Source organism: Hordeum vulgare, chromosome 3H, assembly GCF_904849725.1.
Source record: "Hordeum vulgare subsp. vulgare chromosome 3H, MorexV3_pseudomolecules_assembly, whole genome shotgun sequence".
Lineage (NCBI taxonomy): Eukaryota > Viridiplantae > Streptophyta > Magnoliopsida > Poales > Poaceae > Hordeum > Hordeum vulgare.
The window spans coordinates 603,283,211-603,290,676 of NC_058520.1; the positions used below are offsets into that span (position 1 = coordinate 603,283,211).

At 45.2% G+C, this 7,466-nt stretch overlaps 1 pseudogene; it reads left to right on the plus strand.

The window, feature by feature from the left end:
• Positions 1 to 436: 436 nt before the first annotated feature.
• LOC123442213 lies at positions 437 to 6,874 on the plus strand (annotated as a pseudogene).
• The last annotated feature ends 592 nt before the right edge of the window (positions 6,875 to 7,466 follow it).

The window sequence follows — 7,466 nt, forward strand, 5'->3', positions numbered from 1 at the left end:
TTGCGTGAAATGTTTGTTGGCACGAGTCGCTTTTTCCTTCTCCCCGAGCGTGAGATGGGAGGCCGGATCTCATCGGAGAAGAAGCAATCTGTTCAGGAAAGTAGAAGCCCTACTATCTCTCTTAGGGATGTGGAGGTGCACGTTCGTCTGGAAGCAGCAACCTCACTATCTATCTTAAGGATACGCGGGGCAGGTGATCGCCGAAATTGTTCATCGATACGGTGCTTAGAGGGATGTACGGGACGATAGCCAACAACGATCGTGGGAGAGAGGTTGACTCGAGGACGAGACGGTGAGGCAACGAGCGGTAGCGCCCGCCTGCCATGGGTGGTGTAGGGCGGTAGTTGGGGCGGGATAGGGTGGGGCGTGCGTGAGGAGGAAGAAGAAAGGCAGGAAGAAGATCCTCCGCCCGGTCCCCAGACGCGGCGCGGCGGGCATGGAGGTCGACGACGCGGCGCCGCGCGGCGGGGGCGGGGGCGGGAAGCCGCCCCGCATCCGGCGGCTGGAGGAGTCGGTGGTGAACCGCATCGCCGCGGGGGAGGTGATCCAGCGGCCCTCGTCGGCGGTGAAGGAACTCGTCGAGAACAGCATCGACGCCGGCTCCTCCACCATCTCCGTCACCGTCAAGGACGGGGGCCTCAAGCTCATCCAGGTCTCGGACGACGGCCACGGCATCCGGGTACGCTCGCTTCCTAAATAAACCCTAAACCCCGGAACCAATCCCCCATCCCCCGAACCCTTGGTGCTGCCGCGGGCGCCTGCTACTGCAAAAATCCTTCAGATGCGAGCTGTTAATCGTGATTTCTGTTGATTGCGACCTTTTAATCCTTGCTGCGTACAGGACCGTGTGGGCGAATGATTGGGGATCTGATGTCTGTTTGTTCCGACTCACTCAGCTGTAAAAAAATGCATAGGAGCTGCCATTCCATGGGCAAATGAGCGCACAACTCCATTAATAGACAGTTCAAGATTGTTAGTGCTAATTGCATTTAGGCTGCATTTAGTTGTCTATGATACTATGAACTGGGCTTGTTTTGTGCAATAAAGTGGGCAGGCCTAGGCTCCTGCAGGGTACTACTCCCTCTGTACCACAGTACTTGTAGTTGGGGAGAACTAGACTAGTGTTCCCCAACAACAAGTATTTAGGTACAGAGGGAGTATATGATTACAGTATTGATTGTTGGGTATTTGAAGAGTTGGGCATGTTCAGAATATTTCTTATAAGCATCTCATATGTCAAGCATTTGCACTAGCATTGCTGACCAGCACTCTGTCAGCTAACTTGGTTTCCTTTCACAGTGTGAGGACTTGCCAATATTGTGTGAGAGGCATACTACCTCAAAGTTGTCTGCATATGAGGATCTATAGACAATAAAGTCCATGGGGTTCAGAGGGGAGGCTTTGGCCAGTATGACTTATGTTGGCCATGTTACCGTGACAACAATAACAGAAGGCCAACTGCATGGCTACAGGTCAGTCCATGAGCAACTTCAAATATTTCTGCTAGACTCTAGAGTCGTCTGTTAATGATTATTATCATGTTGTCCTGTCAGAGTTTCTTATAGGGATGGAGTAATGGAGAATGACCCAAAGCCCTGTGCTGCGGTTAAAGGAACTCAAATCATGGTGAGCTTGCAGCTTTTCATAGTACTATTTCTCTATTAGATATGTCCTGTGATTTTTACAAGGATTTTTTTTTCTTAATTTGCAGGTTGAAAATTTATTCTACAATATGGTAGCTCTTAGGAAAACACTGCAGAACTCCAATGATGACTATCCAAAGATAGTGGACTTCATCAGTCGGTTTGCAGTCCATCACATCAATGTGAACTTCTCTTGCAGAAAGGTAAATGTAGCTGTCTTTTGTGAACTCATGAGTTTTAAGAAGGTGACATTTGCTTCCTCCTCTGCCACAACATGGAGCCAATAGAGCAGATGTTCGTAGTGGGAGCACATCTTCAAGGCTATAGATGCTATCAGGAATGTCTATGGGGCTTCGGTTGTTCGTGATCTGATGGAAATACAAGGAATAATTTTGTAAGACCAACAATTTTTTTAAATGATGCATCCACTGTGATGGAACTGCCATATATTATCTGTCAGTGAATTAGTAATGTATAGTTTCTCTATTATCATGGTTGTGCCTTGTTTGCTTTATCGCATAACTGTCCATATCTCTTCTTCAGATAGGCTTGTAGACTGCACTTCATTGAAAAGAGCTACCGAGTTTGTGTACTCTGCAATACTGCCTCAAGCATCCATCCACCAGAACACGTTGATGTCAATATACATCCAACCAAAAATGAGGTATTTTGTGGCAAAATTTTGCCTGACGTTCAAGCATTTCTGTAATTTTTCAATTAGAGAAAAAATGATTTCGGTGATTCCTTCTGTCTTGCAGGTTAGCCTCTTAAATCAAGAGCCTATTATTGAAAAAACTAAAGATGCTATTGCGGAAAAACTAATGAACTGCAATAACACTAGGATATTCCAAACTCAGGTTACTCATTTGTTTATGCTTACATAAACCTACAGATACTTGTCGTTTATGTTGTGTCTTATCATAGTTGTTATGGTGCGGCAATTGCCGAAGATCAATTGTTTAATGTTAATATGGTTGCTTCTCTCTATCTTTAGAGAGGGTATATCTGTTCAAAAGCTATTACCAGTTGCATAGTGCATCTACAGAAAGTCATGCTGAACTTTGTATTTTGTCATTTTCTCAAAAGCTCGCTCTCTTGGAAAATTGACTTATCACTAGACGATCCTTGCTGAAATAGTTAAGATTAGATTTTAAGTCAAGCCTCACCTTGTACTCATACAATCACACGTCTATGGTCAATGGTGTTCATATGCTCCTTCGGGGTAGATTGTTATAATCTTTGGCTCTTTGAATGTTTAGAAGTGCAGTATATTACAAAAATCTGGTTACTATATTTGGCGAAGCACCTACTTGTAGGGCGTGTTTGGTTCCCTGTGTAGTTGTAGGCTGCATTGCATGGAGGATGCTGGGTGAGTGTGGCCTGGCTGGACTGATGCACCGATGAGCTGAGATAGTGTTTGGCGAACTTTGCATGATATGGATGTATGAGGTGACCTCCAGATGGTGCAGATGGTGCTGGACGAGGACGACGGCCGCGCTTGGACAAGGGTGTCACCGGCGTTTAAGGAGGACGACCGAGGACTGCGGCGCCGGTGCTTGAGGAGGACTGTCGAGAACTGCGGAGCTTTGACAAGGGCAGCGGCGGCGACTCCAGATGACGGGATTCGGCCTGTGGCAGCGCGAGGCACCGGGATCTAGCGTGTGCCCACGTGAGGTGGTAGGATCCGGCGTGCGGCAGCTTGACGAGGGCGCCGCCGCCGCTTGGTAGAGGATGGTGGCGGCGGAGCTTCGTCGAGGACGAGTGAAGAGGGCGGCGACGGAGCTCGGTGGAGGACGGCGGCGGAGCTCGATGGAGGAGGAACAAGGACGGCGGCGGCTATGGCAAAAGTTGGGAAAAGGAAGGAAAGAGCGAGGCAACGACCTGCACGCGAGCTACGCAGGAAACTTGCGTTTCCCTCAGCCTGGCTGAGAGGCCTACTTTTGCATCCAGCGGGCCAGGCTCAAAAGACCATGGAGTGTACCAAACATCTGATTTTTGCATGGTGGGTGCGAGCCACATGCAGTGCAAGGAACCAAACACCCCCGTAGTTTTATAGTTGATGCTAGTGCTAGTAGGAAATTTGTACATGTGTCTGTTTGCAAAAGCTACTTACCTCCACTTCAATGTATTCTTTGGAATAAACAGTCCAACAGCTTATGGCATGGAAATTTGACCAAATTTAATTTGTAGGTAAACTTTTGCTATCTCAATTATGAAAACTATGTGCATGTGTGTTTTGCATTTTTATGTAAACTTTTGCGCACATCAGTGATGCTTGTTCCATGTGCATCGTTGGCACTAAAAACATTAGCAAGTTGACAGTGTTCACCACTTTCTGTATTTTTTATGTTGTTTGATTTGGTCATCTGTTTGCGTTCCTGGAATATTTTCTGCATGCCCTTCAAATTGTGCAATAAGTACGTGTTGTTTGCCTTCCCTCATGTAAGGACTGTTGTTTGCCTTCCCTCATGTGAGGACTTAATGATTCATGCTGTTTACATGCTACAATTCTATAACTGTGGTTAAGTTGCGAGTGCTGGAGCTTTTTCTACATTGGTTGCCAATTCATAAATTCTATTTGAAGAAGGGAGTACAGGGATTCCTTTTTTTTATTGTGGCTGATTTTCTTCTTCTATTTGTATATGGTTCCCCAAGAGATATAGTAAGTGCGAGAAGAAATCCAAAAGATGCTGGTGACTTGTCCAGTTGCCATTAGCTTCTTACAGAAATATATTCTAACTTACATCCCGGTGAGCTCATATTAACATGTGATGTCTGAATCTGTCTCCATTTTTGTATACTGATGATTTATGTATTTCTGCAAGGCCTTTTGATATTTTTAAGAATTGCACATATGTAGGAGTTGCCAATGATGTTTTTTGCTTTGATACAGCACAGTACCTTCTTATACCTTGTCAATGTGGTAAATATTAGGTAAATTCTCTACATTATATTGATGACTAGTCTTACTCTTCTATGCCTTATATCTCTCATCTAAGCTAGGTTTAATTTCTTCTAATATCTGACATAGTTCTTTGAAGGTAAACAATACCCCAGTTACCTGTACATTATTGCAAATGCATGCGCACACAAACAATATTGCTTGCACACACCACCATCAAACTGCTATTCATCTATATCACATCCAGTTGAATGCCTGCAAGTACTAAATAATAAGCACCTCTTCCAAATATTTGCATTGTTTTCTATTCTGTACTGTGTGGTATTGATGATTCAGCTTGTGATGCAGCAAAGAACTCATGTACCAACAAGCCTTGTGCCGTCTTGGGAACTTCAGTGCTATACAGCTCAGTGAACCAGCTCCGCTTCTGGAATTGCTGACGATGGCACTGAAAGATGACGAATCAATGAGCGATGTAAATGAGGAGACATTTGAAATTGCAGAAGTAAGTTATTTTCTTAATCCGCCGAGTCTTAGTTGATCTTGTAGGTGATAAAACATATGTAAGTTTTTTATTTGTCCACCTGCATATTGTTTCTGTTTCTTGATTCTTGTGCTACGGCAGTACGGCTCGATCGTTTGATTCCTGTAGCATCGCTCTGTTGATGAAAATAGTACTTGCTTGCAGGTGAACACCGAGATACCGAAAGAAAATGCTGAGATGATTAACGAGTACTTCTCTATTCACATTGATCCAAAGGTGGCAACCTGACCAGACTTCCTGTTGTACTTGATCAGTACACCCCTAATAAGGATCGCCTTCTAGAGTTCATGTTAACTCTAGGAAATGATGTAGGTTTCCTTTTATTATGCTGTCGCGTTCATTACATATGGTATTTTAAATTTGGTCATGATATTTGATTATCCATTCCCTGCTGAGGCAATGGCGAGTAAGTTTTCAGGCTGCTACTGTATTCAAATTTTAATTTTGGTGTTTCATGTAGATATGGCAGCTAGCTGTCCGGAAGTAACTTCTGTTTCTTATTTTATATTTTAAGTTGTTTCGGAATTTTATTTCCGGGAGTTGTTGCTTTATGACATATTTTGTTTTAGATTGTACTTTAGTTATGCAAACTGCCAGTTCTGATTTTTAGTGATTACTGAATAGATTACCTGGGAATTTGAGAAAGAGTGCTTCAGAACGGCAGCAGCTGCTATTGGAAACTTCTATGCACCTCATCCTCCCATCCTTCCAAATCCATCTAGCAAAGGCATCCAGTTTTAAAACAAAAATAAAGATTGCATGGAAAGTGCTGAACAGGCTGGTACTACAGGTGAGCTTGTTGTTAATCCGTATCCTATAGTTCTATACCATTAAAGTGCCAAAGACCATGTATGCTTACTGTTACACCCTAGTAGTTAACTGAATCCATAGTTTCTACCACTTTACTACCCATTAACACTGAGATAACATGACACTAAAATCGACGTACGAAAGAAATATTCATTACAGATGATGCTACAGTAAATATTTGATGGAGCCAATTGCATTGTATTATTCATTCAGAGTTAATTGCCATAGGGGCTAAATATGCATTTCATTACAGATGAAGACGATATCGATGAAGGAACACTTGCGGAAACAGAAGCAGCATGGGCTCAACGTGAGTGGACCATCCAGCACGTCTTGTTTCCATCCATGCAGCTTTTCCTTAAGCCTCCGAAGTCGATGGTGGCAGATGGGGCGTTTGTTCAGGTTCTCTCCTAACGTTGGTTCAGTTCTGCTTTATGTTCGATAATTATATGTGCTTCAGTCTTCTACTTATGTTCTGGACTTGTAAAATCTAGATTTTTTTCTGAGAAAAAACAAAGACTTTGCCTTTCTTTTCATTGAAAAGGGGGATAAAAGTTACAGGCCTCCAAATGAGGTGGTTTACAGTTTTGTTACAATGATTTTAATTCAGAGGGGGTTCCTTTGGGCTGGTTGTGCTGCTGCCAATGGAGGGCACTGCCACGTCAACTGACACCACGTCTCCCGCCCGATAGAGTATGGTGGTCTGGGCGTTCGCGATCTTGAGCGCGCCAGGCTTGCGCTCCAGCTGTGCTGGCTGTGGCTCGCACACGGTTCATGGCCGCGCCTGGCAAGGTCTGGACCTGCACCTCCGACGAGAACTATTCTTTGCGTCCATGGGCGTCCATTGGGAATGGCTCAGCTGTCCGCTTCTGGGAAGACCGATGGCTGCATGGGCAGTCTCTCAGCGAGCTAGCATCCCTACTCTACCTGTGTGTCCCCAAGTGGCGACGGAAATTGAGAACAGGGACAGAGTGAATTGCTAATAAATGCATGGGCACGTGATATCCGAGGAGTCATCGGCCTCCACGAGATCGGCCAGTACCTGTGTCTCTGGAAGGCCGTGCAGCACACCACCATACCGAACGAGCCAGACCGGCTTTGCTGGAAGTGGACTGCAAATGGAAGCTACTCCGCGCAGTCCAGCTACTCGGCTACCTTTCATGGCTTGACGCTTTGCTATTCCTAGAAGCTTGTCTGGAAGAGCTGGGCGCCACCGCATGTGAGATTTTTCCATTGGCTTGCCAACCAGGACTACTGCTGGACTGCCGATAGACTTGTTCGCCGTGGACTGTGTTGAAATTAATGGTGGGCCTTAGGCCCATAAGAGAATTTCAGAAAATCTCCAATGGCCCATGTAGGTGGTGGCATGACAAGGTGGTGATGGGAAGTTTAGTCCCACCCCGCTAGTGGAGAAGTAGTCGGACCCCTTTATAAGGGTCTCTCTTCTACATGCTATTGGAGAGTGAGAAGAGAAGATGCCCTCACGCACTCCGCCGCCCGCCTCGCCACGCCACGACTTGGGTTGCGGGAATGAGCCTGTTCGTTTCAATCCTAGCAATACTACTAG